The sequence below is a fragment of the Carcharodon carcharias genome (genome assembly GCF_017639515.1).
Source record: "Carcharodon carcharias isolate sCarCar2 chromosome 27 unlocalized genomic scaffold, sCarCar2.pri SUPER_27_unloc_2, whole genome shotgun sequence".
NCBI classification, from domain to species: Eukaryota; Metazoa; Chordata; class Chondrichthyes; order Lamniformes; family Lamnidae; genus Carcharodon; species Carcharodon carcharias.
Window position 1 is genome coordinate 2607666 of NW_024470635.1, and position 22563 is coordinate 2630228.

At 40.3% G+C, this 22563-nt stretch overlaps 1 pseudogene; it reads right to left on the bottom strand.

The window, feature by feature from the left end:
- Positions 1 to 537: 537 nt before the first annotated feature.
- Positions 538 to 22563, bottom strand: part of LOC121273855 — a 77975-nt pseudogene continuing 55949 nt past the window's right edge.

Consider the following 22563-nt stretch of genomic DNA (forward strand, 5'->3'; position numbering starts at 1 on the left):
CCCCGCTTCAATCAGATATCGCACTTCGGGCATTCATTTACAGATTTGTGGATCAGCGGTAGCACTCTGGCCTCAGAATCAGAAAATGTTATTTTAAGTCCCAGTCCGGAGATTGCGCATATAATGTAGACTGACCTTTCGGTGCAGGACTATGGGACCTTTCGAATGTATTGTTAAACTGAAGCTCCGTTTGCTTCCTCCGTTACACATAACGGATGGCATATTTCCAGAAGTGCATTGCACGTCTCCCAGTGCCCTGAATCACTACTTCAAGCCGGCAGAGCGGCAGACTCCGTCTGAACATAACTTTGATGGTGGGATGTGTTGTCAACATTCGGAAGTCCTAAGATCGCGAAATAAACACAATGAGATGAGGGGCAACGATGAAGAAACTATGTCCATTTACATGGGTTTACTTGGACAGCAGGCACGATCTGTTCAAGAGTCATATGGACTCGAAACGAAAACTGTGTTTCTCCCCGCAGAAACTGTCAGAACTTTTGAGTTTTTTCCATGTATTTTTATTTTTGTTTTCATTTAATGCAAATGTGGCTCATCCCGCCATTTGGCACCGATTACACGGTTAGCAGATTCAACATCAATATCTATTGTATAAAATGGCCAACTGCGTTTGATATTCACAAGTCTATAATTGGGTACTCCGCGGTATACCTGTGTGCGCAGGAATAGACAGTGTTAAAGTCACACGGAGTCTGCCCAATAACAGAGCAGTTGTGGTGTATCACTTGTGAGGATACAACATTCAGTTGTGACAGTGAAAACTTCACGTTACATATTGAAGGGTTGCGATGGGAGGAATGGAGATATCAATGCTGGAATGGAAGAACGAAATTAGGAAGGGGCCGAGGAAGGATGAAGTTAGGAAGGTGAGTAGGATGGAAGGGATGAAAATAAAGATCTGCCTGATCTGTTGGTTAACATTTATCCTCAACCAATATAATAAAAATGGGTTACATCGTCAGGATCACATTGCTGCTTTTTGGGAGCTTGCTGGGCTAAAGTTTCCTGTCGTGCTTCTTAACTTTCTTTTATTTCTTTCATAAGATGTCGGCGTTGCTGGCAAGACCAGCATAAGCTGTCCATGCCTAAGTGTCACTGAGCAGAATCATTTGTTAGGGTGCTTCATCAGAGGGCAGGTAACAATCAATTTGGAGTCACATAGAGGCCAGGCCAGGTAAGGGCAACAGATTTCCTTCCCTGAAGGATATGACTGAACCACACGGGTTTTTGCGATAATTCACAGACACGATCATTGAAACGAATTCTCTATTCGGATTTTGTTAAGTTAATTTTACCACCTTTCTGTGGAGGTATTTGAATATGCATCCTCCGAAGATGAGCCTGAGTCTCTGAATAATTATTCGAGTGACATTGCTACTAAGCCATTGTCTGCTCTCTAAGAGGTGATGTTGCACGGCGTTACTTTACACGCAAAGTACGTAAAGAGCAGCCTTAGTTTCGTGTATTCCATGAAAACATTCTCCCCACCCCCTTGTCTGTTTCGATCTTAATTCATGTCCTTTTTTTTTTCAAATTTAATTCTATAATCATGTCCCCAGAAATGCACTTGGAGAATGAAAATGTGATGTCACCAGTGTTTTCAAATGCTGAACCATTTTCTATGAATAATTTCCTCATAGAATTGCCCTACTTTCCGTTCAGCCTTTTTATCTGTTTCGATTCAGTTGGAGATGAGGAGCCGCCGTTAGAGGCGGAAGTGCACCTGTCTCGTTCTGACGCACCTTGTACCGCAACTGTCACTCCCAACTTACAGCAGCAGCGAGAAGGTTCACCTCACGAGGTGGTTTTAACATAACCTCAACGATTAAAAATGCCAACGTGTGTTTTATCTCTCTTGGAAGCTTTGGCAGGGCAAACGCGATACAGTTAGCATTTCATTGACAATGCAAATTATTGCACATGTTAATGTCACAGAAGGAAGTAAAATACAAAGTATCGTTTTGATGAGCAGTTGCTAACTAATAATGTAACAGAATTGTCCACAGGGGAAACCTTTTATTTATATGTCCCTTGATTATTTTTGTGAACTTCATGCAGGACTCTAATATCCGGGTGCCTTTAATGGAACTAAAACCAAAAAAGAAAGTTTCAATATTTGTAGAATATTCCCCGGAAGTGACTAACTTCTGCCACGTTCTGTGACACGCTATATTATATATAAGACGTTGGTGAACTTCAATGTACTTGGTGAAATTCAGTCGTTACTTCCAACTGTTAGTGATTGCAACAAGTTCACAAATACGTCAAGAGTGAATAATCTAAGCTTGATACTATAAAAATATATTGCTTCCCTCTGAATGCAATCTTTATCCTGTTTGGTTCTTTTAATGCTTGCAGCTTGTGCGATTGGAACATTTCCTTTCTCATTGTCTGGAGACTCGTAGCCGTGGTTTACCCCAAAGACAACATTACGACATATCAGTGGGAACATAAGAAGGGAACATCGACCCTCAATGCGGATAGTTTCAGAGATCAATTTGTGCCAGTTTCTATAAGTTCCTAAGTTAATACACATTAATGAAAGCGGCAGTGTGCTTAGTCATTTTCGGTGCTGTGTTTGGAGCACTTATTACGGGTAATTATTCTGGGAAATAATTTTGAACCAAACGTACCAGCACTTTAAAAATGGGTTAGTTTTTGACTTTATTTTCCATTTAATGCAGGCCTGACTCACGAAATCTCTGTGACACAACGCCTCCTGACAGTGGTTTGGAAGAAAGGAGGCATTACAACTTCAGACTGCTTCTATTTCAGTGCCAAGAGTTCCTTCAGATAATTCTGGGTCCTGCAATACCCTGGCAAAAAATTACAAATTCTCCTTTGCAGGTTCTCGGCTGATTACCAAATGAGAGCAGTTTTTGCTCGAAGCATTTTCTCCTTTGGACTGGTCACTACGAATGCCACCATTACCTTAAAATTTTCCAAACTGCGGCTCTCTGACGGAGCCGACGTATTACTGCGTATTGACTCTCACAGCGATAGGAACCAGCCGAAACTCGTAGAATAACTAGCTGGGCCCTTGTGACTTGTAGGTAAGCTCTCATTGCGACTGTGGAGCCTGGTAGTGAGAAGTATACGGTGTGTTGTCAGGGTCACAGGACAGATATAATGTAGAGATTCAGGTAAATATTTACAAACTGTACCAAAGCTTCAAATGTATCAACATGGCCTATAGAATGGATTGAGTTCGTTTTAATTTCCAGTTATCAATCCAAACATGAAAGTCATATTTCTCTGGTGCATCTCCAGTAAAAGAGTAAATAAAGAATTCAGCAAGGAGTAGGTTTACATTATAACTTTTTTTTCTTTTTAAAAACGTTGTCGATGAAGTGAGTTTCTGTGAGTAGTACACAGTTTAATTGAAAGCATTTCCAAGCAGTGAAGGGAGATCAGTTCATCAAGGTTAGATTTCCTTGCTTGGGAGTTCACTTTGCTTACTGGTAGAGCTAGTCTTCATTTCTCTTGCTAACCTCCAGGTCTATACGGTATACCTTCAGAAAATGCCTCCATCGAGGCCGGTGGCATTAGAAATGTGGGGACTCCCTGTTTGGCGCTGTAATTGTCTTCCGTTGCATGATTAGATTGGTAGTTCAGCCAAAGGCAATGTTTGGGGAGTGATCCTTGCTAAAACTGATATTTCCGGAGCTATACCTGGTGAAGTAATGTCCCGGAACAGGTGACATGTAATATGAGAGAAAGTAAAGATCAAAAAGTTGGTGTTAGGGCAGGTACGAATCAGCCGTTCCTCTTCAACCATGGATCTGTAATAAGAATTCCCCAGGAGCTTGTGTTGCCCGAAACGCTCTATTAAATGTAAAGTATCAATAAAATCCTTCTGCAACTTCAAACTTTCAAAGCATAGAGACTACACCTGAGCTCAGAACAAAACTGTCAATGCCAAACAGATGACTAATTTCAGAGCTATTCTAAAATTCATACCGTTAACATTGATGCGTTAATGTTCATCAAAACACTCAGAAACAGCTGGAGACGGCTTTCAACCAGGTGGAAAATCGAATTTAATGAAACATCACAAACATTGGCAATAATGTTGAAACCCATAAATATACATCGCATTATGTTAAAACATCATGAAATACGTTTTCATATGCAGCTTGTTTCTCCTATATCTACATCCATAGGTAATTCATTTTAAATCTGCATAAAGTCCTTTGGAAATCTATATGAGAAACTGTTATCAATAGTATTTCTCTATGTACGAGTAATGATTATGAAGGTGAACTTATGGCCTTGAACCTTATTAAATTGTCAGATAACGTATAAATTTAACATAGAGGGACCATTCACTAAAATTACAACACATCGATAAAAGGAAATGTCTGTCATATTTGTCACATGTCTCGCAAAGGCATCAACATGAAACACATCCCACACATCACCATCTCGGTTCTATTCTAGACGACGAAAACGAGCAGAGAAAGTTAGAATTAATATTTTTTCTATCCTATTCATATGGATAAAATAGATAAGATAAAGAAGCAAGATCATGTGATTCTGATACTCCTGGCTCCTTTGGCATTCGCTAGAATCCTGACTAAAATTATTGACTGAAATTCTCTGCGACATTTATTTGATTCTCATTGATTTCTTTGATTTCTCGATTTCTGTCTTGAATCTCTGAGTGTGAAAATTTAATGACACCTCAGTGCAAAATGGCCGATCTCTTATTTAGCACGTAATCTATTAATACAACCACAAATCCTAAATCTGGACTAGTAACCAGTATTTGACAAAGCCTTATGTGAAAATCATTCCTCTTGTAAGTATTCCTCTATTAGGAAAACGATGATCCTGTATGAATTTGAGCAGTAATCTCTGATCATCCTGCGACCTTCAAATTTTGGTTCCATAAAACCCCAGGAGCTCTTGGCCCCTGATAAAATCACGCATTTAATCCATATTACCTTTCCTCAGTATGCCTACGAAAGTGGATAATTTAATACTTCTCCGATGTAAGTGTTACCTGTTATGTGTCTGCCTATATCACCAGAATGTGTTAATTATTTTCCACGTCATTAGTGGATTACATGGTTTCCAATCATCTGCAAACTTAGATGTTATGGTGCGAAAACCAATTGAAATTATCCCAACGTGCGGACCAGATGATTCTCAGCCTTCCATATGACCTGCAGGGATCGCAGCGATTCTGTAAGTTCAGAGAGCCTGAGCTGGACAACGAGCAATTGGAGGTACTTCCTGCTTATTTTTAGAAAGAGGATACACCAATCGTCTTGGACTTCCCACATGGCACATAAATTACAGGCAACGAGACTACGTCTCCATGCTGAGTGCCGAATGCGAGCTGATTTAATGTTAAATATGTGACATTTTTCTGTCATTAATGTGTGAACATTTATACGACTTATTCGCATAATTAAAAGATAAAATTATGTAAGTACATCTCCGGACGATGAAGGTGGCTGTAACTCTGTGGATTTGTGCTCGCGAACCCTCATCAAAGCAGAGAAACTGCCCGTTTGAAAAGCAAAACAAAAAAAAAAGTGCTTAAAAGTCCTAGTTTGGCTGCATTCTAACCACTAATAATAACAAACAAAATATAAGTGTTTGCAATTTTAAAAATGGAAGCAGATATTAGTTGACATTAAATGTGGCCCGAAATCTGCTTGAGCCCCCAGAGCAACAATTCACTGCCTGTTAATCAGCGTTTGGAAGAATGTACTAATCTTGACTCATCTGTGGATCGTCACTCGTAATAGCTTAAACATGAAAGGCACTTCTTGCAATTGTCCCACTGGCTGCTGTAAAAAGTGCCTGAAACACATTTTGTTCTTAATACCCCAGAGATGGTGAACAATACTGTAAGACAACTTTTAGAAACTTCATTTAGTATAAAGCAGATCAGCATTCAAAATTTCACGCGGGTTTTCCAAAGTGTACAAAAATATCCGATATCCACTAGGTGATGTTTTAAATAAAGACATTTTTTTTCAAAAAGCCGAATGTTTAGAAATCGAACAGTTCTGAGCAATTGTTCCAGCAGTGTCAGCAGATCAATGAGCAAATTATCATTGAAATAATATCTATAATTGATTTTAACTGAAACACTAGTCTCTTATTGTGATGCGTGTCGAATCACACTGATGTATAAAACCTCGGCTGCTAATCCGCCAGCAAAAACACCTGGGCTGTATTTCAGGGCGATGCACTGGGTGTTTCTTCCTTTCCTATAGAATAGAACTGCCCCTCGTGACTCTATTTTATCAAGGGGTATCTTACCTCCTTATTATTTCAAATAAAAATGAATGACTACACACATACACACAAACATTTTTTTTTGTATTTCTTTCGCTATATTTCCAGGGTGTCCCTTAGCTAAGGACAATTACATCACGGGGTATTGGGCTAAGGAGAGCAAATAGATTTAGGCATCAGACGAAATGAGAACTAAGTGAATTTGCAACAGGTCTGAAGAATTGAAAGTCCAACACCGGCCCCTATGTTCCGAGATACATGTTGGGACTGATTGGAGCTGATGGCTTTGCTCCCGTGGTCTCTTTGTGTGTTACACGTAAAAGAAACGTTATACAAGCTTAACCATCACAGACTCCGGGTGAACAGAAAATGATATCGATACACTGCCGCAAAATCATTCCATTCCCTGTGATATATTGGTACGTTCAGCCTCCAAGCCAGAGCCCAAATCTGCTGTTAATGGCGTTGACAAGCAGTGAACATTCAGGTCGATTTAGAGCCGTCATTCGAAGTTTGGAGAAAGGCAGCTCCCTGACCATCTCAGCCTTGAGTCTCATAAACACTGCGACCTACTTCTGTGTTGTACACACAGTGTAGTAAGGAGTGGCAGCGGTCATACAAAAACCTCAGCTCTGATTACAACATCTTTAGGAACAAAAATTAATGAAGTAGGTTTTAACCTTGAATGATGATGTAAATTAGATTATAAAGAAATTGGCAGGAGGTTTTAAGTCTATCTGTTTTTGATTTTACTCTCTTTACCATACGGAAAGGTAAACCTACCCACTCAAACTTATTGTTGGCTTAAAACCTCATCTGAGGGAAAAAAATTAGATCATTAAAATAACATAGTCAGGTTTGCCAGCTATAAACTTGGTCCCGAAATTAAATACCTTCACCTCTCGGTGTTGTCGAATCAGCAGAATTATGCCAGATTAGAATATTACTACAGGTATATTATGGTAAGAAAAAAACTCTTTAAAAGTTGACTAATATCCGCACGTATAAAGCAAACTTACCATTTCTACAATATTGTTACTTATATGTGGGTTTGTGAGGATTTTAATAAGAGGCTACAACTCATATCTATATCAATACTGTCATCATCGCATAAAACCTAACAATCCTACGTAAGATAGTATAAAATTATAGATCCACTTTAATGAACAATCTGGATATTCAAACAAATACTTATTTGAAGACTTATTTGAAGAAGCTATGCTTAAAATCCAGTATAATTTCTTAATAGTATAGTGTGCCTTTGTCTTAACTTTTAAAAGGAATTCTCTCAAAACTCAACCCTTTGCATCCCAAAGATGGCTAAGCTATTTCTCTGTGGTTTTGTGTCTGGGTAATGGCTTTTACAGGGGCATGCGTTTTGTCTCTGTAGTTTACTGTGCTATCTGGCATTATTCATTGTATGCTACATATTTTTCCGTAATTAGGTCTTCTCAACCTTTCTTTAACTATGAATCCTTGAGGGTCAGATGTTTACTATCTAGCTTCTACACGTTTTTGGCTGCCTTCCAGTGGCAAGACATTCAAGATTGTTGTATGTGTTCCCGCGCTTTCTGTGTCTTGTGCTGATGGGATTTTTGGCAATGATACAAATGCTGCAAAATGTAGTTTAATTGTTACTTCAATATTGTAATTTACACCACAATTTCTTCATTAAACGGGTCATTAATTTTACATGCCAAGAAGTTAATTTACATTGATATCGACGTAAATTTAACTCGCGATGGCTGCGGTGTGTATAAAACTCATTAATTTGTTGATAGATAATGTGAATACAGTTCAATTGACAGATGGTGACAGCTGATTCTCAGGATTTGTATTTGGGCCTCAGCTTTTCACCGCATTTAGAAGGATCAAAATGAAGCAACAGTAAGTTTCGTATCCAAATTGCTGCCGAAAATAAGCCATATGGTACAGTAAATAGTTTAGAGAAGAACAGGACATTGAAAAGGGTTGTTGTTGGATAACTGAATGAGCTAACGGTGGGAGAAGGAATAGAATTTGTGGAAGGGTGCTTTTCTCTGGCGCTTTAAGCTTCAACATTGCAGGTCACCGTATTTTGTAATTAGCGTGAAACTATAAATGATATGGTAAGGTTTTCAATGTTTATGCTTTCATTCCACATGTTTACTGTTGTTCATTTTGCAATGCGTAACTTTAACAAATCATTGCAAACGATGAACAGTAATGAAGATCACATTTAACTCCGTTGCTGCTGTTAACAGCTGCATTGAGTTCTCCTAAGAAGTGCATTTTGTTGTCAAGTATGTGTGATAACCTTCAGAGCCGGAATTCCTTATTCTCATAGCCACTTTATTTAGCCAAAATTAATTTCGAAATCTCACTGTTCATTCGGAAAACCCTGGGTTTGAGCTCTACTTCTGACCTCATGTCGGAAGCCTAGCTCCATGACCCTGAGCAAATCCAACACTATCTATTCTGTCGTCCTTCTGATGAGGCTCTAAACCGAGGCCTTTCTGCTTTAACAGTTGAAAATTCTCACTACTACTGCGAGACCTAATCTCCCATTACAGCAATCACTGAACTGCAATAAAGCCTTTGATGCGCTTTGACTTGTTTCCACAGGGGCAAAACGCAAATTGAATCAATGGCGTTGGCTCAACTTTTCTTTTGCATTGTTCCTTGGTTCCTTCTGATATTTGTTAAGAATTCGTTATTACCCATATCTTATTTCCTGTCATCCGATTGGTTTCACTATTATAGTGGTTTAATGTTTCATAACATTATTTACCGTATTTTTAAATGAATAAATGTAGTGATTTTTCATCTGTATTTTTATGCCATTTTCAGGTTGCCCTTTTGTCAATTTAATACGTTAGTGAAGCTCAATACATTCAACTTCTAGGTTACATAAAATTTTCACGAATCGGAAAATAAGTGTTTTGTGTTATTTATATTCCGACTTCCACTTTATTTGAGACAATATAAATAAAAAAAGGACCAGCATTAATACATTGGTAAACTAATCAGTTCCAGCGTTGAATGAATTATTGATGGTCCATATGCCATACCATTCTCCAGCCAAACTGATGGTCCAGCTGGGAGTTTGAGCATTAATTCTTCCCTTCTCTCTCCTCTCTTTCTCTCCCTCTCTCTCTCTGCCTAAGAGCTAACTTTCTGACTATCGTGATCCGTTCCCGAGGAAGATGTGGTCTCTCGAGATACACAGTTTCTGGCATCCATGGCAGTGATGGATCTCCTTGTTATTATCATTACACTGGTATTAAGCCGGTTTACGGCTGCTAAGTTTCCAGTCAGTTTTCTGAAACATTCAAAATGTGAAACGGAATCATTCTGAATCTGAATTCATTGTATTCTACATATTTTTCCTGAATTAGGTCTTATCAATCTTTGTTTAACTGTGAAGCCTTGAGATTCAGATGTTTACTATCTGACTTCTATGGGTGTTTGGCTGCCCTCTAACAGCAGAGCATTCAAGATTGCTTTATGTGTTCCCGCGAATTTTGTGTCTCGTGTTCATGGACGTTTTGGCAATGATACAAGTGCTGCACAATGTAGCTTAATTGTTACTTCAATAATGTCATTAAAACATGAATTTCTTAGTTAAACAGGTTTTATATGCCTAGATGTTATTGATACCGACCTAAATTTAACTCGCGATGGCTGTGGTATGTACAAAGCTCATCTAATTTGTTGATGGATAATGTGAATATAGTTCAATTGACAAGAGGTGACAGCTTATTGGCAGGATTTGTATTTGGGCTTCAGCTTTTCACCGCATTTAGAAGGATCAAAATGAAGCAACAGGAAGTTTCATATCCAAATTGCTACCAGCAATAAGTCAAATGGCACAGCAAATAGTTTAGAGAAGAACAGAACATTGGGAAGGGTTGTTGTTGGTTAACTGAATGAGCTAACTGTGGGAGAAGGAATACAATTTGTGGAATGGATTTTTTGTGGCAGTTTGAGCATAACCATTACAGATCACCATATTTTCTAATTGGCACAAAATTACAAATGATAGTCAAATGTGTTACTGATATTTTCGTTTATCCTCCACTTGTTTATTCGTAAATTTAACAAATAATTGCAATCAATGAACTGTTATGAAGACCATTTTTAACTCTGATGCTACTGTTAACTGCTCCATACAATTCTCCTAAGATGCAATTTGTTATCAAGGCTGTGTGAGACACTTCGAGCCGACATTTATTACGTTCATAGCCACCCTCTTTCGGGGAACTAAATTTTGAATTCTCAGTGTTCAAGCCCTGGGTTTGAGCGCTAATCCCGATCTCGAATCCCTAACCTAGTTGCATACTCCTGAGGAAGGACAGCACTATCTGCTCTGTGGCTCTTTTGATGAGACTCTAAACCGAGGTCTTTCTGCTTCTTCAACTGATAATCTTCACAACTGCTGCCAGACTTAAGCTTCCACTACAGCAATCATTGAGCTGCAAAAAAAACTGCTAATGCTCTTTGACCTATTTTTCCACAGGAACAAAACCCGAATTGAATCAATGGAGTTCACTCAACTTCATTTTCCATCGTCCTTCAGGTATTTCTTAGGAATGAGTTTTATCCAGATCTTATTTCCTGACATTCGATTGCTTTAACTATTATAACGGTTTAAGATTTCATACGTTATTTTTTACCACATTTTAAACGAGCAAATGTACTGATTTATTATTTGTACTTAATACGTTGATCTTGTTCAATTTCTTCTACTTCTGGATTGCATAAAAATTTACAAGAATCAGAAAATAAGTGTTTTGTGTTATTTCATGTTCCAACTTGCAATTTAATTAGGAAAATATTAATAAAAAACAATAGTACTACATTGGTAAATTAATGAGTTCCAGCGTTGAATCAAGTATTCATGATCCAAATTCCATACCATTCTCCCACAAAACTGCTGGTGTAGCTGAGAGTTTCGGCACTAATTCTCTCCTCTCTCTCTCTTTGCCTTCCAGCTAACTTTCTAATGATTGTGATTTTTTTCCTGAGGAACATGTGGTCTCTCCCAATGTATCACACCGTATCTGGTAGCCGTGGTGGTGACAGATTTACTTGTCATTAGCATTACCGTGATATTAAGCCCATTTCAGGCTTTTTATTTTCCAGTCAGTTTTCCATCTATCATTCTTGTGTGTCGCCTTTGTTGCTTTAAACTTTGGTTCCAGAGGTTGTACTCTCTGGTCAACCTTCACTTTCACCTTTTACTGCTTCCTAGCCATTTTTCTCCAGGAGCTGAAAATGAAATATTGCAGTTAGAAAACAGCAGCTGTAAATTTAGGAATGATCTGTGCGCTGTTCTCTTTCATAAACACCCATTTTTATTTCATATGCAAACCCGGTGCACTATCATAGGGAACGCATTTTATATTTCATTTCCATGGAGAATGTTTGACCTGCTGGACCATATTCTAACCCCATGTCTCTCGAACCTCCTGATTTTGCTGCTTGATACTGAGACATTCAGAAATATTCTACACTAAAGTAGATCCTGCAGCAGACTCTTATCCCACAGAAATGGAGAGAATCAGAGTGACCCACAGATGGGTCTACTGTTGCAGTGTTCTCCATCTCAGGCAGTTTCTTCCTGCTGGCGTTGACGCATATTGTAAGTTTCCTGTTTGCAGAAATTACAGGAAATAGCTGTTCTATCAATTCCATCTCCAATGACCCAAAATTAATTCTGCAGGAAAGCTGATAGATGTTCTAACTCCTTAGTTCCTGCACCAATACGCCTATGTATGCAGGGACCCAGATTAAATTCAAAACGGGGTTGAAAAATGCGTTTAAATACCCTTTCAATCTATTACCAAATGGCATAAACGGTGACAATGGCTGGATATTTATCTGAAGTCATTAAGATCACGAGAAATGAGAGCCACTGTAAGCTTTTCAGCCTAACAATCCTGCTCCACCATTCAGTAAGTTCATGAGTGATGTGATCCTGGCCTTAACTCCGTTTTCCTGCGAGACTGAATAACCATTGGATCTCTTCTCGATCAATCATTTGTCTAACTACGCCTTGAATATATTCAGTGACCTTGCTGCCTCTTTTTTTCTGGGGAAGAGAATTCCAAATCTCCGGACCCTCCTCATCCACTGGTACTTTGCCTCTGAGCCTTCCTTTATCATTAACAATAGACCTGGGTTTTGTCGTGGAAAATCACAATAAATAAAATCTCTCTGGCCGAGATCAGTCTACACTGAAAATCATGCTGCAGAACCGTAATTGCGCAAATTGAATGCAAGCGCATTGATCAAGCCATCTGCACACGAAACATATCCACTGGGACATTAAAAGGTTCACGCTGGCAGTAACAGTGATCAATTGGGACTGTCCACCACAGTGAACTACGCAAGCTCACTTTAAAAGTAAGGATGCAGATGTAAACTAGTCCAGTCTGAATGCAATTGTCCATATACACATTTATTAGCACCGAGCAAACTTCGATAAGTCTACACGAAACATAAGCTTGATCAGTCGACCCTGTCTCCGTCGAATGCAGCAGTAATAAACATGAGTATTCTACATGGAATGTAAGCACACAGGAGTGAAATTTTCCACAGCAAGAAAGAAAGTGTTCACAACCGGGGCTGTGCGCATAGTACGTAGTTGTGTTACACCGGACAAAGTTGACAATAACCGGGCAAGAAGTCGTCTATGTACATTCAGTGTAACAGGATAGAAATTGGCCTGTTCGTACTGAGTGCACCTGTGCGTAAGTTAACCTGAATGCAATTTACTGAACTGGACGGTCACAATAGCGTGATTTACCCCTAAACTGGTTTTCCACTAAACAGTGATAGCAAGCGGGCTAAACGGGACTTTTTACACAGCAAATAACCATGTCGATCTGGAGTGTTCCACCATTAATTAAATCGTGCTCAACAGGAGACTGTCTTCTCTGAATGTGAGTGCACTGAGCTTGGCCTGCAAGCAGCAAGCACCAAGCACACACATACTGAACTGGATCTTGCCTCGCAAAATGCAAATCACCTACCTGTGCATATTCGTTATTGCCGGGATTGACCTGGCTGCACAAATTGAATTGAACTAGGCCACAATGGAAGTAACTGTGCAGAACTAATTGTGCGCACTGCGAATATAACTGTGCTGAGCTGCACATTTCTACACAGAATGTAAATACGCTGAATGGAATTAAGCAGGAAACGATGGAAGTACTCAAGATATCCGGCAGCATGTACGCATAGAGAGACACAGAAACCGTTTCAGGGCCGTGACCTTCTATCCGAACTGGCAAAAGTTACAGACGGAAGAGTCTTCATGCAAGTATAGAGGCAAAAAACGAGTCTGTTGGGAAAGGGTCAAAAGAAGATGCTTCTGGTAAAAGGGAAAACAGGAGAAATCAAATGGCGAAAGCAGTGATAGGGGAAGTTAGAGTGGAAAAAGGAAAAGCAGAAGACGAATGCCAAACAGAGGGCAAACTGGATATAATAGAATCAAAAGCAACAAATGCTTTCCCAACGCAACAACAAAAGAGCAAAGAAGGAAGAACAATGCAGTGGGTGTGATCACGATTGCTGAAATTTATGGCATATCCCAAAGCCTAGAAATTGGCTTAAGGAAATATGAGATTTTATTCCTGGAGCACAGGTTCCATTTCCTTGGAGCAACAGGAGGGTTCAATCCCAGACATGTCAAAGTGAGAGCGGAACAGATAATTAGAGTGACAAGTGACCAGAAGATCACACTTGTTGACGGAATGAATGTTTCTGAAAAATGATCACCAATCTACATTTAGCCTCTAGAATGTAGAGCAGGCTGCATATTGAGCAGCTAACAGGGTATGCTCAATGGATAGAAGTACAAAAAATGAATTTTCCATTTGGAAGGAGTGTTTGAGACGTTGGCCAGAGAGGAGGGCAAAGAGACACCGACTGGGGTTGCATGTTCATTGCGTGCATGGGAAGGTTCATCGGGAAAGGAAGGGTTGGATTGATTGAGGAGGAGACCAGTGCGGAGTAGAGCAAATGGCCCATTCTCAATGTTAAAAGAGTAGAGGCGAGTGGGACATATTGGGCGGTGAGAACATGCCGGATGTGCTTGAAAATGCAGCCGAGGACCCATTGATACTAGAGGTGTGTGGAATGGTAGGCGAGGGCAAGAAGAAACATATTGTGGATCCTGGAGGGGGGTAAAAGGGTGAAAGCAGAAGTGTGAGACATGTTACACGCATGGCGCTGGGTTCTCTCAACCACAGTGACGTGGAAATACTCGGCTAAAATAATTGGAAGCTATATTAGAGAAAGCTAGAAGGGATAATTGAACATATTCAGCAGAAACTGAGATGGCGAGAGAACGGAAAAGAGCCGTTCCAGTAAGCGATGTGCGCGGATGTTTGTTCAAGATAGCTGGGTGTTGGTGAGCTTCTCTTGAATATTGAGCCATCGCCAATTCTCCGATATGTCCACATCAAAGCCAAGAATGAAATATAAAAGTCAAACATGGAGCAAGTAAGGGCATGGGGAGGGTTACATTCCGAAGCAAACATTAATTCATTTCCAGTTCAGGGGTTGAACGAGATCAACACTGATCTGCTCAAGAATATACCAGGAAGAAGTGCGATGGAGGTGCCTGAGTTGGACTGGAACAATGATTCTGCTACAAATCCACCTAAAAGCCGAACAGAAATTGGACACGTGCCAATACCCATAGTATTGGCGTTTCATTGGCGGAGTTAATTGAGACACTTTTCGTCATGAGTCGACGTCCAACCAGGCAGAGAGGCTTATGATGGATGGCGACTTATTGGTTCCTCATTCAAGAAATGAAAGGGAGCCACATTACACGTGATCCGTGTTCATACGGGCTGAAAAATGATCAAGAGTGAGAAATTTGTAATGTTTTCCTGCAGAGTTTAAAGCCATGGAAGCTCGTCCACAGTGCTTAGTTCCTCAGTTAGAATTGCTTATTTGGCTTGTTAGTTGTTTATTAGGAAAAAATGAAACTTGGACTGTACTCTCCTGTCTGAGTATTTTAATTTGGAGACGCGCCAGTATCCTTGAAAACAGATTCCATTCCATCAAAAACATGAACGCGAGCAGGACAGCAGGTGCACTAAAATGTTTTTTTCAGTTAGTGTAATTAATGGTAAAAGGCCAAACCTTCTCGTTGTCTCCCTAGAGGCCGACATCATGTATAAATGTAACAGTCTTCCGATGTAGCACAGAGCACACTCGGAGCTGATGAGAGAAATGCATGGCATACCAGAAGGGCTGGTGTTTGCCATTTACTATCCCGTTCTTGCAGCTATCGGTGTTCCAGGTAAAGTATTAGGGTTAGTTACCAGTTACGAGAATCATTTTTCACTCTATCACTTCTTTAATTTAGCTGTACTGCTTCTCTATGGTTCACCCCATTAACAGGATAATTTGTTTTTTATAAAGCTTTCCCTTTTTTGCAGTATCCTTATCTCCACGTTTAGTGCATCTTCTTTTAAATGATATTAAACCTTCCCTTTCCTCGCAATGTTACTGGTTATTACTGGTCTATTTTCTCCACTTTAAGGGTATCATTTCTCCCCTTCACGAGAACAGTTTCTTCCCATTGCCAGTATACTTACTTCCATTTCAAGGTTTACTATATTTGCTTCACCAATGCCGTTTCATCTCTTTAACTGTAATTTTTCTCCCACTTAGCAGAGCCGCCTCTCAGTCTAAATGTAATTATATGTTGTTATCGATATTATTAATGTGGGTGAAATATTTAGCGCACTAGTATCACAGCGCAATGTAGATCAATTGTATTATTGGCACTGTCACCATGGATGATTTATCACGCAGTAAATGTAGCTCTATTGTGTTATTGACACAGCTGTTGAATTACCTCAATTTGCCACGTGCATATATTGCTCCTTGTGCTGGCATGAGATTAACATCTCTTAAGTTAGTTTTTATATTCCCGAGTATTTGGACCGATATTCAGTGTTTTGTTTTAGCATATCGGGTAGTGCAACTTTGCTGAAGTCCAACAGTTGGGCTTGAACGCTAAACCTTTTGACTCAAAAGTGAGATTGCTGCAAACTGAGCCACACCTGAACCATAGTAAGCATGATCAGCTTTACAAGTGGCTGTGAAGCCTTGTTCCTTTAACCTCGAATTGTTACAGCTCAGATGCACCAGATCTCCTTCATCTTCTTTTCAGTTAAGTAGTAGCTTTGTTTTTGCTGAACGTTTGTCCTCATTTGAAGTGCTTTTTATTTCTATACATTAAATGTCATCTGATAGCTTTCTCCCCAATTTCAAACTCTATACGTATCAGTTAACCTTCGATTTTCCAATACTTCAGAGTATTCTTATATTTTCTCATCTCTAATCATTGAATGAGAACAACATTGATTGTATTTCAGAGTCACAATGCAGGGCGTTTAATGTTCACCTTGGGTTAGCCCTTGCTGACAGTACAGAACAGATTGCTGTGTTTTAGGATATTTTCCTCCAGATCATCTCTCTAACATGCAAACTCGGTCCTCTCATTTCAACTGCTACCTGACTGAGAATTTCCAACATTTTATGTTCTAAATTTCTTTCTCAACATTGGCTATTCGCTGGCTGCGTTTTGCTGTCACAGCTAATCTGGCAGTGATTGTGATACTGACTCGAGGAAGATGCGGTCTCTCCAAATGTATCACTTACTATCTGATGTCCATGGCCGTGACGGATCTCCTTGTCGGGATCACAGTTGTGATATTAAACCGGATTGTAGGTATTTATTTCCCGTTCAGTCTCCTATCCATCACTCCGGTCTTCAGCTTCAGACTTGTTCTAAACTATGGCGTCATCGATTCTTCTGTGTGGTTAACAGTCACTTTCACCTTTGACCGATTTGTAGCCATTTGCTGCCAGAAGTTGAAAGTTAAATATTGCACTGAGAAAATGGCGGCTGCAGTGATAGGAACTGTCTGTGTACTGAACTGTGTTAAAAGCATCCCCTTGTATTTTATTTGTGAGCCTGCTATTATCATTGACAATATACCCTGGCAATGCAACTCAAAATCAATATTCTATACGTCACCGGCATGGGTGGCTTATGAAAGCATAATCGCCGTTTTCACCCTTTGCTTCTCATTCGTCCTTATTTTGCTGCTCAATGCTCTGACCATCAGACACATTGTAACAGCCAGTCGAGCCCGCAAGAGACTCCAGAACCACAGCAGTGGAGAGAATCAAAGTGACCCAGAGATGCAGAAGAGAAGGAAGCCCATCGTTTTACTCTTCTGTATCTCGGGCAGTTTCATCCTGTTATATTTGTTAAGACTTATAAACTTCCTCTATGTCCGAATTGCGAATCTTAGCTACTTAGACGCTTCCAATTTCAATGCATCAAATTTTCTTCTGGAGGAAAGCGCACGTATGCTTCAGCTTCTGAGTTCCTGCGTTAATCCCTTTATTTATGTAGGGACCCAGAGTAAATTCAGAGACGAGTTAAAGAATGGCGTGAAATACCCATTGAATCTGATTGTTAAATTATTTAAAAGATGCTAACAATAAAATCCAACATGAGTCATACATTGTGTTCCATCCGTTGCTGCTTTTGTTCATCTCACACAAAGTTTTTTCTACCCGGAAGCACCGTCATTTTCTTCGAGGCCCTTTTGCTCTGAGTGAATTTAACAATGTATAAAGAAAGTTGCCTGCTCCCGCTTAGTTTTTAGTTGTCTTCCTCGTGCTGGCAGGGGCCTCGAACATCCCTACCAGCCTCCAGGGCTTTGGAAATTCATGTGGGAGACAGAAAGTCCGACTTCGAACTTATTTTGGTAACCAAAATTTAACAATTTTAGGTAGGAACCTCAATGTTATTGCTTTGTGTTGTTTACACCTTGGAGGTAAAAGGCTTTCTGAAATGGGAACAAATACTGCCCTCATGCATTGTTCTCAACTCACTAGTCATCGCTTCACACTCGCACTCTCTTGTCATTGAAGATAGGAATAAGGGGCAGGAAAAAATGGACACCTAATTCACCTTCTACACTTTCAATCGGCCAATTATGATGACATCTCCTCTGTTATCAAACAGTATAAATCGAATCTAACCACAGTGTCTCATTTTCAAGGGGCATCAATCATAAACAACAGAATCATTAAAAATAACTCATCAAATTTAATGGCAAAGTCCGAATTTTACAGCCCCTTTCGGCGGCGAGATTTTTTTGGTTCCGCCAAAGCCAGTGAATGGCTCGTCACATTTTACAGCCCTGCCCCTCGCCACAGAATATGCACAAACACATTTTTTGTCATCTTGATAGCCAGACGATGACACGCCAGAGAAATTATGGACTACTCATAGCAACAAATCATTATCCCAATCTCGGGTGAGAACTGCACATGCGCTTGGGGTATGGTAGTTCTCTTGCTCCCCAACTGCAAAATGCGGCAAAGGTCTCAATCTCTGTCGTTGTTGCCCGCGGAAGATCATGAATAAGGAAGTAATTATTTGTGATCCCTCGAAAGATCTTTCAATGTCGAGGTGGAAACTGATCCATTAGCCTTCGCTTTATTTGACCTTTGTCCAGATTATTAAATAACTGCGGGTGTGATTAACATCACTAATAAGAACAGAATTGAAACTCTGCTGCTACATGTAAATTCACCCATCTGTCAGCAATTGAAATGCACAACTGTTTCGCTCCCCAACAACATATCATTTGAAAGGGTTTTCCAATTCTACCACTTGAACATACCGGACGGCGAGAAGATCAGGCAACTGTTAACATCCTCCCTCATCTATGCGGCACATGAATGACTTCTTCTCAGTGGGAATATCTCGATAAATTTGCAGTCGGGCTGAGGAAGCGAGTCCCTTCCTACAGTGTCCTCATTTGCAATGTTTCGCAGTATACCGCATCTTTGTGCTTGTGAGGTTGGATGATTAGTTGAAACTTCGTCCAGTCACCGAAAACGTGCAAGACCTCTCCCCACTGTGAATGGTGCGATGTGTTTATTTATTTATGCTGTGCAAGCTATCTTAAACTTTTTCCACACCTATTGCATTGGAACACTCTCGGTTTTTCCTGTTACACTAACGTTTGAAATTTAGTCACACTTACCATTCAGGTGAACATTTTTTCCAATCTGCTTGGTTCTGTTCTACGCCCCCTTGTTCCATTCTCGCTGCTTTCCAGAAAGTGCTGACTATGGTTGGTTTCTGGTTTCAGTTCTGCATTGACCAGTGCAATTTTCGATCCTATCCCGAAGATATTGACCCGTAGCAAATGGAGGAGGGTATTCTGGACCCGAATCTTCCCTGTCCTTCAATTAGATTATAGATAATCTGCACATTGTCTGCATTTGGTCACTTTAGTTTGGTAACCTTTAAAGCAGTTGGTAACAAAAGTCTATCAATCTCTATTTTGATATTTTCAATTGACCCCGAGTCTCCCTATCTCGTTGGTAGACGGTTTCCTCGGTGTATGTTGGAATAGTGGTCATGCTCATGGACTACTAGACCTGAAGGCTAGGTAAGTGATTCAGGGGTGAAAATCCATATCCCACCACGTCATCTGATGAACATAAATTCAGTTCACGAAATTAATCTGAAAATTATAAAAGAGCAATCACGAATGATGACCATTAAACTAGAACAGTGACAAGAAATAGCACAATCGCTTTCATTCATGTACTTTCGTGAAGGAATTCTGTTGTCTTTACCAACTTTGGCCTCTATGTGACGCTACGCCCAGGGAAATGTAGTGGAGAGATAACTGCCCCCTTAACTGGCCTAGCAAGCGGGAGAAAATGTTTGAAAATAAAAGTGATGGCACACCTGACATCGAGATAAGCACCGGAAACAACAAAAACACAACCAGTTCTGTCGATCCTGCAAAGTCTTCTTCACTCACATCTGGGGACATGAGAGCTGCCCCAGAGAGCAGTCTGGCAACAGCCTGACATAGTCAGAGTTCCGAATCGTACCGTTCAGCCAATATTCCAGGTTTCTATCACCATTCCCTGTTAGATTCTGCCATACCGCGAAAAAAAATCTTAAAGTGCTGGGTGTTTTTGCCCAAGACTAGGAAGTGACCTGCACCAAACTGGCCGAATGACAGTTAAATAATGATGAAGTTCAAATACTTCTTTGATGGTTATTTAGAACACTTAGATCTCCTGACCCTTAAAAAAAGTGATATCTTAAAAACTGCCGAATCATTCCACTCAAAATAAATGTCTACATTGATTGGTTAGTATCTCTGTCACTATCAAACAACAAATTTACGTTTGCATATTTGAAGTTAGTTTTGGAGCCAATGCACCTATGTTACAGGCCATACATCACAAAACACGTGTCACGCTTTGTTACAAATATATAAGCATGTTTTAAAAAAGGAGAGATCTGGCGACGGAACAAGAAGCTGAAATTTAAAACAAAAATTAATTATCCTCTTGGTTGGATTTGTGCATTTTGAGAAATTGCTATTAAAGTGGAGATTTGGTTAGCAGTTAAATGTTACAATTGCGTTTCACCTCTGAGACAACACGTAAGCAACAATGCCCGATATCTTGCTTAGTTAGCTTACAGATCGACTTCCATTTCAAATTATTTTCTTAAGCACATGTTCATTTGAACTTTGTGAAACTAAGAAGTTTTATTGATTCAAATTAGTGTGTTTTCTATGATCGTCTGGATTCTACCAAACAGGGCTTGGAAATTATATGTAGAAAAGCAAACACAGGTTAATAAATCAATGAAATAGAATGGCTCTGCTTTAGGTTACACCTGAGTTCGATTCTCATCTCAGTTTAATGATGTGCTTCAATCCCTTCTTACTTTCATTTTCCCACTTAAGATATTTGAACAAAGCGTTGGCTGTAAAAAGTGATACTGTAATTAAGCCATTAGAGCCAGGAATCACAAGCTGAAAAAGATGAAAGTAATTCAAAGGCAGGTATGTAACATGGAAAGACGTGTGAAAATCTCATAAAGAAACAAAACGAAAACACGCTGGAAGTTACCAACAGCTTCACCAGCTCTCTGGCAAAAGCAGACTCACCGAACTGGGCACAATGCACAGGGGCCTGTCACTGTGCCGGGTCTATTTTAAAATACTTATCCATAAATAACATTTAAAGCAGTGGTAATATGATGTTTTTAAAGTAAACTTGTAAATAATCCCTTGCGGATCCCTGACAAATGTTGCCTGCAGAGAGCACATTGTTCCATTTACGGAGGAATCATCATTATTTTCAGGGGACAGTGAACATTGCATTTAGGGGACATTAAAGATTGAATTTAGGAGAAGCTAATCATTGTAGTTAGGGGACATTGAACATTGTATTTAGCAGACAGTGATCATTACGTTTATGGGACAGTTATCATTGTTTTAGGGGACAGTGAACAATGCATTAGGGGACACAGATCATCTCATGTACAGGGCAGCGAGCATTGTATTTAGGGGACAGACCAGACTATATTCAGGGAACAGTTATCATTCGCACAGATCTTCCGAATTCGGGAGGTGGGTGTGGGAGGGGTCGCACACGGGAAGTGCCCCAGAAGATACACACGGGGCCCCCCAGGAATTTCTCATGTAAACATTGGACAGAAATTGCACAGGAAGTTCAAACTGCGGTTGGCCAATTTTCCTGGATGCCTTGGAATCATCTGGAAATCAACTTTATATTGGAGATCATAGGTATCTCCACCAATCTTAGCAGAATAGATATCCAGGAAAAGTCAGGGGGCTTGAAATCATTTCCAACTGCGCGATTCCCCAGTTGACCCTTAATATTCCCTCCACCATTGCTCATTCGGCCATCCCTGATTATCCTCCTGCCAGCCCGACTACCTTCCCGTCCCTGACTACAACCAAATCCCCCTGAATAACCCGACTACAAAACCATCACCCCATTATTCGTCCCTCCACAAATAGTCTCACCCACGCCTCGAATGACCACCAGACACCCGCAGACACAAAATACCCCTGGACTAATTCTCTCCCCTCCGACCCATCCTCCCCACTCCACCAATCCTACGCCCGACGCGTCCTATTCCCCTGAACCATGCCAGCACCCGACGCATCCTATCCCAAACCAACTACCCTAAGCCCGGGACCATCCTATGCCCCGACCCATACTGCCCCACTCAACTCATCCAACCCGGCAGCTACATTTTATATCACTGAACCATCCTACCACGCTCCACCACTCTACCCCTGATCCATCCATCCTGTCAGGCGCACCCAACCCCACCCGCCCCGTCCTACCTCCAACCCATCATACAGCACTCCAGCTATGCTACCCTCGAAGCACTCTATG